This window comes from Neopelma chrysocephalum, unplaced genomic scaffold (assembly GCF_003984885.1).
Source record: "Neopelma chrysocephalum unplaced genomic scaffold, ASM398488v2 Primary Assembly neopelma1_60, whole genome shotgun sequence".
Lineage (NCBI taxonomy): Eukaryota > Metazoa > Chordata > Aves > Passeriformes > Pipridae > Neopelma > Neopelma chrysocephalum.
The window spans coordinates 16,250,669-16,259,443 of NW_020897715.1; positions in this window are offsets into that span (position 1 = coordinate 16,250,669).

Here is an 8,775-nt window from a genome sequence, read left to right on the forward strand (position 1 = left end):
GAATGGCAAACGAAATAAAAACTCTGTATACGTAAACACAGTTGGAATCTGTAGCACCCATTCACCAGAAAAGTCTGATATTTTGAAATATTTTTCAGTCCATTAAATGGATGACAAAATGCCATTTTCCACTCCATCAGAAGCACTGAGACATCCTAACTGACTTCTACCTGACATTTCTTACTGAGATGAAGTTTTTCAGCAGACTGAAACCGTAGCTAGTTTATAAAAAAAATGAACTGGAATGTTTCCACAGCAAGGGCCAGTTCAGCTTTATCTGCAAGTCCCCAGGAGATGTGGGAGATCTCATGAGACCCTCTGTGTCCCCTGCATCCTTTGTGGGCAAGGATTGAGTTGAACTTCCTCTTACTGTTGTTCTACCGTAGTTCTCCCAGGCCTTTTCATTTTGGTGAAAAAATACTTGATTGATTTGCATTACTCCTCTTACTTTTGGGAATACTTACATTTTCTCCTCTGCCTGGACAAAGAGAAACTTGCCAAACATCTCAAGCAAATTTTGTGGGAAAGTTGTTGTAAAATCCCTTTAATCAGTTGTGTAGAAGTAAGTGTTTCTGTCATGTAAAAACCTGTGGTCAGACAACTTTCAATGAGAAATGTGAGCCTGACATGTCTTAGAGTTATGCTTGATAAAAAGTGAGTTGAATATATTTTATCTTTATTGTTTTCTTTAATTTTTACTCACTTCATTAAAAATTTACAGTAGCAAATTATACCTTTTGTCTGGAAAATTCAATGGACCACTGGAGAGTTTATAAAATCATGCCTTCACAAGCATGCAAAGAACTGGGAATGGAAGGAATTTCTAATCAGATTGCTAATAATGCCATGTGGAAGAATATAAGGAGGAAAGATGAAGGCAAATGTCAAGCCCAGGGGTAGGAGGATGCCAAGCGATAATGGTGGTGCATCCAAACAGAACATACATATATTTTGCTAGAAGAGTGTCAAGTGCTATGCTGAGAATTCCTATCACTCGGCTCCTCTTGATCCCACAAAACACACACAGTTCAGCCACAGTGCTTTAGAATGTCATCTCCACAAAAAGTGATCCCTGAAATTTCTATCCTCTGTCCCAGGGTTATGCAGCCACATTTATAATGGAGTTCATGCGAACAACTGGAGCAAAGCCTCATCCCTTTACACGTGGATGTATCCATGTCTCCTTGTACCCATTTTAGGACTTTATAATAATATTGTGATCATAACAGCATTAGTCTGAGGCCAGTGTTTCTTACCATTGCAGGCGAGCTCTGCTTTAGAACCATTCCTTTCTTCTTGTCTCAGATATTTGAATGGTCACCTTCAGCTTTCTCCGTTCACTTCCACGGAGAATATCCCATACCTTTGGATCTTCCAACTGCTAGGAAGCCTCAATAGGACTGGATTTCCTGCAGGAGACAGTTAACACCTCTGGTTTGTAAGAGAGCTGTACCTGTAAGGTAAGCAAAGAGTGAGAGGGTGATATTAGAAAGAAACAACCTTCTCTGCACCTTGTTTAAACCTGTGGGAGGGAGCTGAGAGAGTCATCAGAATGGACCTGACTTGTTCTGTAACATCTTCCTTTAAGATGTGAATTAAATGGCAGTGTTGATAGGAGTTGGGCTCTTGGCTTGCAGGAGAGTTCTTTGTGCTACTGTGTCTTACCAGGCCTGCAAAAAAAAAATATTTCAGTGGTTGGAAAACCCAGGAGGAAAACTGAAGCTGCCTGTATCCTTAATGACTGCCTACAGCTGCCACGAGTCCCCTGCTGGGTGCTAAGTGACCACGGAAAAACACACCATGGTCACACCAAGTGGGAACTGAGAAGCTGAGGAGTGCTATGCTGACATGGCCCTTCCCCTGTGTGGGTGGAAGGCATTTGACACCTACTCTTAAAGCTTTTGTTCTAAGCAATTACCTTTCTGTAAGGTTGCTTTGTCACTGGCAAATATGAGGGGACATGGTACAAAAGGGTATGCCTATGTCGTCTTTTAATTCCCTGAAATGTCCATAAGTTTGGTAGGTTAATAGAAGATTTGGTGTTCAAATAGCAGCGGAAGAGCTGTTTGTTTTCGGATGAAGTGTTCTTAATGAGAGATTTTCGGAGCTAGGTCTTCTTGGTGTTTCCTGTCTCTTCATGACCTACCACTTCCCTTTTCCTCATGATTAGTTTAATCTGAACATCAAGGTTTGGACCTTAACCTCCCATTCTGTAGGGACTGGGGAGAAGACATGCATCTGAATAAAATGCCAGCAGTGGCTAATGCCATAAATCAGAGGGATTTTAGAATCTGATGACAAACTGAATTCCTGTCAGAAAAGAGCAGAGCTGACCCCTCCCAAACTGTCATCGAAGCCGGGTCATAAAAATCACAGCTGTCACCAAAGCATGCCAGGCCTCTGGGGGACATGCCATCCTGGGGACTCATCTGCTGCTTCCACGGCCAAATTCCAAGCCCTCAGGCACATTCCACTTGACATTTTGTCACATCTCTTGCTGGTGCATCTGTTCAGGGGCATTAGCTCTTCCTAAATCACTTTATCCCTTTTTTTCCTCAGGAAAAACAAGGTTATGGGAGATGAAGAGGTCTGAGCAGTGGTCTGTGTCACAAAACAGGTCCAAATGTTTAAAAATTGGCAGCATCTGGAGTAACTAATCCAGTAGGCAATGTTATTACAGCAATAGCATCAGAAATATAACTGGTGTTCACATAAACTTCAAAAAATTATTTTAGCTGACATTTGTACATACAAAATGATAGGAAATCTTCCAAGTTGTGCTCCTTTGAGCTTTGGCCACAGACAGATATCTGTCTCAAAAGGAGATGGATGAGCATGAAGTCAGACCAGGATGACAGTGGTTGACCTGAGATGACTGTACACTCAGCAGTGGCATGTAAAAGTAAAGATGTTGAGGTACCTTTCCCAAACCAGTTGATGGAATCCAAGTTCTAAGATGCCTCTGTGTGCATGAATGAAAGTTTCTATATTCCACTTGTATATGAGATAATAACCAAACAAAGGCTTTAAAATTCACAGCTACAACTTGTCCCACAGGGATAGCAGTAGAGAGGCTGTGTCTACAGACATCAGAGAGGCTGTAAAGTACTGAAGAGTCACTGTTGTTTCAGAATCACAAAATTTGAATTCATGTGGGCTAAAGGTCTAACTGATTTCACTAAGGATGGGAAATGACAGCCATCTGGCCTAGAATAACTTGGGGAGTATTTGCTGGACTTCTCATGTTACTAGTGACAAAACTTCTAAGAGTTTCTAAAAATAATAGGTGCTAATTTCTTTACATGCAGTGTCCTGCATCCGGGATGAGATAGTTCAGTATCAACTTTTATGCTGGACAAGGAGTTAATAAATAACCTAAAGGTCAGTGGTAGCCTCAATCACCAGTGGTGGCAAAAGTGTATTTGTCACATGCAAACAGCATTGCATGAAATAGTAACTTAATTTAAATTAAAACTCTAAAGGCCATTTTCCATGCTCATAAGTATTTCAGAATGGAAAACTTTTAAAAGCCCAGTGAAGCCTGGGAGCCCTTTGTGGAACCCCTACCAGATGAACGCTCACAAGAAATCACCACGAGCATGTGTAAAATGCTATTTTGTTGGATATGGATGGAAATATAGATGAATGGAAATCACCCTGGTTAAAAGGCTACCTGAAAGTAGTGTTTAAATGACAATCTGTCAGATAACACAATAGAGAAAGAGAAAGCAGCAGGTAGTTAATATAATTTATAAATTAAAAATACATGTATGAGAAGTCAAAATAATGCTGTTTTTAAAATAAAAGTGACCAATGTGGTTTTAAAGAGAACATTGAAAAATATATTAGGAATAAAAAACCAAACCACCACTACCACAACAATGACAACAACAACAAAACCAACACCAAAAAAACCAACACCCAAGAAACCTCCTAAAACCTTGCTTGAATACAGGCCTCTTTAAGAGCAAAACTTTAAAGTCACAAGTGTTCAGTTCACATTATATTCCAGTTATACAGACAAAATAAAGCAGTGTGGTGTGGTTTATTATGTATGATATTAAATAAAAATTTTGCAATCTGTAGCAACGTAAGGTGTGAGACAGAAGCTATTTAAATTAAAGAATGGTTTTTTGAAGTAGTGAAGGGAATGTCCTGAATCATAGTCTTTTCACAAATCTTATGAATCTCAAAAATTTTGAACTTTTGAAGGATTCTTTTGTTCTGGGGTTTAACAAAGGATAGAGGCCTGAGAAAATTTTGGTTTGCAGATGCCCATTTAGTTTCCAACATGAGAGCCCACAGTTTGTAAATCAGCTGCTCAGACAAAGTCACACACATTGAAGTTCTCAGTAAAAAAAATTATCTCCCTGTGCCCTCAGAATGCTGAAACCCCCTTTGGTTCCGTATAACTCTCTAAACAAGCAACAGCTAAAAGCAAATACAGCTTGTCCGGTTTTCCTCTAGTTCCTTGCAGGTACCAGGAGGGTGTTTCTCTTTGATGTTCCACTGACCAGACATATTCTGGTGTGCTTTCAGGCTCTTGGGGAAAGAAGTAACGTTTGTTTTCTTGCTTTGCTTTTTCCTGAGGGCTGAGAAATTGCTGAAAATTGAAGATAGCTCTGTGATTGGGAGCTGGTTGTGCTCCAAAGCACTTCTACTGTAGATGCCTGAGGATGAGACCCTGTGCCACTTTGTTCAGGGACATAATCTCTGATTTACTTGAGGTGAATATGAGGCTTCCTCAAGGTCATACTGGCATAGTCTTGAAGATGGTTTCACCTTCTTCTGCAGTACAAAGTGCACTTTGTTTACAGGGCTGTCAGCTGTGTTCGTGGAGGGTTTCCCTGCTCCTGGTGGGATGTGGGCACAGAGCTTGTCAGAGGCTTTTGCCTTGCCTTCTCCTTGGCTTTGATCAGGCTTTAGTCTTAGTCTTAGAATTCAATGTGAAATTATCTGGGCAACATGCGTATCACAAGTCGGTGATACAAGTCAGTCATCCCTGTGAATCTCTGAAAATACTTCCAAGAATAATTCGAGAAGGTTCTGAACAATTGCTATAATTAAACATTTTAAGGTCCACAGACCAGGTACATTTTACCAAAGACCTTAAAAGAGACTTGTTGAAGAGCACTCTGAGGTATTCCTGTTGGTATTTCACGGGTCCTGGAAGAGTGAGACACTTCCAGATGCAACTGGAAAAAAAGCTAGCTGTTGTTCCTGTTTTCAAGAGGATAAATTTGGTTGCTCAAGCAAACATAGGTACATGGGAAAATTATAGAAAGACACATAGGAGACATGACTGGTAAAGAATTAAAGGATACCGATGCAATTAAATACCATTGGTGTAATAATATGGAGAGCAGATCCTGTTGGAAAAACAATAAGATCTCTTTTTAGGCAGTGATAACAATGTGACTGATAAAAGTATGTTTGCTGGGCAAAGCACTTGATTTTGTACAATGACTTTCTGATGTAAGTTTCAGCTTTTACAGATGTCTGTACTGTCCATCTGATAAAGAATCTTCCTCTGAAACTATGGATTTTTTAAAAAATTTCTTTTCTTTCCTTTTTTCTTTTTAATGGGTGTTTGTTTTATACAGGATTTTTCCCGTTTGGAGAATCAAAACCATATGTTTCAGTTTGGGTGTATCTTGAAATATTTCAGTTTGCTAAACGAAGGCAAAGCCTGATCACAGGTCTTGTCTGAATCCCATTCTTTGTGAGGAAAACATGAGGACTCTCAGCGCTTAGCTGGACAATTTCAAATTTATCAATTTGCAACCACATCATGCAGATGGTGTATTTATTTAGCAGGTCTCTAGAGTCAGAACAGCAAATCTAAAGAGGGAATCAACAACTTTGAAAGATCCAGACCTCTGAAGCTGGAGCTAGACCAATCTATATCAAATGGAAAGAGGAAAGACAGGGCTTACCAGACATTTTCCACAGTAGCACCTTATCTGCTAAACCTGATGTTGCAAAAGTCTCCTTTGAAAACAGCTAGTTCAGGCAATCAGTGCAAAGTGAGACTAGGTGCAGTACTGCTATGAGTTCTGACAGCAGAGTGCAGTGCTTCTGAGGATTTGTAACATCCTCTTTGCTTGCACCACAGCTTGGTACTGTCTCAGGCAGTCTCCACCCTGCATTGTTCTGGAGGTCTCACTCCTGGCAGCACATGCTGTGTGGTGGATGGGTTAGAGCGCTACAGTCCAACATAGCACAGTGGAAGGAGATCAGTTCTGTTACCCCTCTACATTAGCTTGAAGTTTGGGCTTTAATTCCTTATGTTTTCTTACTTTCAAAGGGAAACAGAGAGCATAAAGATCCTTGTTTCTCTTCCTCCCCATTACTCTTCTTGTTGCCTCTGTGGCTTTCTCAGTCATCTCACTATCCTCAGCAACCCTCAGCGGTTGTTCCTCCCCCATTCCATAGAGTTCCTTCTTCCCAGACTGTCCTTCCTCTTTTTTTCTCTTCCTTTTGTCCCTTTCATTTTCCTTCCTAGTCACCCACCCCTTGTCTCCAGCCTTTCTACCTGAGACTCCCCGATGGCAGGTTTTCACATTCCTCGTCCTTGCTCCTGCTAGCTGCTGAGTTTCAACCTCTCGAAAACAGTCTCTTCTCTCCCATATCCTTTAACCTGTTGCATCTGGAAGCTGGTGGTGATACAGCTGCAGTGGCAGAAGGGATGGCTAGTGAACTAGCCCACTCCCATGGCTGCCACTGCAGCCTCACAAACTCTTACTCTGCTCCCCAGCTTCCAGGTTAAAGTGTGTTTTTTTTCTTTTTTGGGGACAGTTGTAGGGGTATTTTGAATTTTGCATAACTTGCAATTCATTGGTTATTCCTGAACTGCTCCAATCTAAAAGGAAAGGAGATCAAATGCAAATGTGTTGATCCTGGATTTACTGCTTTTATCCTTCAAAAGAAATTTAAGAAGTCACATGCATATGGCAGTGAAGAACCATCACAGAAAAGGATAGCATGTTACATAGTAAATATTGACAGATATGCAGCAGATATCTGTCCCACTCCTTTCTTTTGCTCTCTCTCTTCCTCTCTTCATTCTTCTATCTCAGCAGCCAGCCCTGCTTTTGCTTTCTTCCATCTGGCAGCTCTCAGAATAATCTCACCCACCTGTTAAATGAGAGAACGTCAAGTTAAATTTACAGCAGGGCCTGGAAACAGGATGCTACAGAAAAGTATTTTAATTAAAATCCTTTAATTGAATGCATGCTTCCTTGTGAAAAGGGAGCTGCCAAGAAGGGCCTGATGTCACCACCTCTACCCCCATTTGCCACGAAAGGAGAGCAATTGAAACCAGCTCTAAAGGTGGAAAGAGGAAAGGGCATTTCCAGGGAATTTTCCAGGGTCACCGTTGCAAAACTCTTAGATGGTTCATGGGAGGTTTGCCCCCTTACCAGGATCAGAGCTGAAGGTGCTGCAACAGCTGTGCTGCTTCTGTGAGGCACTTTGCAGAGTAACAGGCTGCCATGTGTGTATAAGGATGAACCAATATCTATGTGAAGCCTGAACTCTGGACAGAAACATGACAAATGTAAGGCCTGTCACTGACGTAGAGATCACCGTCGCACAAACTCTCCTGGGAAGACTTCACGCTCTGCTTTGCTAGGCAGTCAAGTGGGATTTTAAGACCTGTTTTATTGCAGTTGCTGGAATAGATACATGAATGGAGAGCAACAGATTGATATGAAAAGGAAAATGGAAAGACACGTCAAGAGGCAAATGTCTGGGTTCCCATTCTGAGGGTCTGGATGACCATACCTGGTGCAACTGTTTGGTAACTCTGGACACAGCCTGTGGAGACAGGAATAAAAGACTGGGAATGTCCACAAAACCAAAGGTAGGAGGCAAAAGGAAGTATTTGGGGAGAAGGGGGAATTAGCAAGTGCTGTAGAACTGCGTCACTGCAATGTAACTCTAGCTCTTCTAAATACTATGCAAATCCATCGACACTATATACTTCCTGTGAGCATGAAACCTCTGACTTTTCTTTCCTTGTTGGACAGTGGTTAACTGTTATGAAAAGAGAGTTACAGAGAATAAAATGCACAGTACCTGCCTCTATCTAAAGGCATAGTAATACTACTAACAATTCATGACATTTTGCAATATTTACAGGATTTTCCATTAGGTTGCCCGCAACATGTGGAGGGGAAGTTTGGCACCACTGCATTCCTGCGCCTCCAGGCTGGTGAAGGTCACTTCCTGTGAGCCTCAGGTCACAGAGCAGAAAAGTTCCCTGCACCCTCAGGTGTTAGCCAGCCCTCCTTTCTTGACAACAGAGAATCCTTTCATAAAACACATTTATTTTACATTTTGATATTTTAATGCTTCATTGGCCTATTTAGAAATTGGAAAATCTTACATCCCCTCTCGAGAAATCTGGCAGGCATGTTTGGCTCATACTGGGAAAGCAAAACCACTGGCAAATCCTCTAGCCTTTGCTAAAATTCAAAAAGGACAGTCCAAGTGTTAAAGGCATTTTGAACACCCTTTGGGAATGCTGGGGACTCAAGCATGAAAGAATGAAGACTTAAGGAAGGGTAACTTTTTTTTACACAGCAAATTCTGGGGTGTAAGGATGACTTTCAGACAAACAGTACAGCTCCCCGAAACAGTATATAGGTCAGGGTTTTAGGGTAATGGAGAAGAGAGAAGCCAAGCCTCTTGTCCAAAGCTTTTTGAGTCTCACATACTTACTTAGCAGTAACTCTGAGAAAGTGCTGTTGAGTGCAGTAACAGTTTGCACAT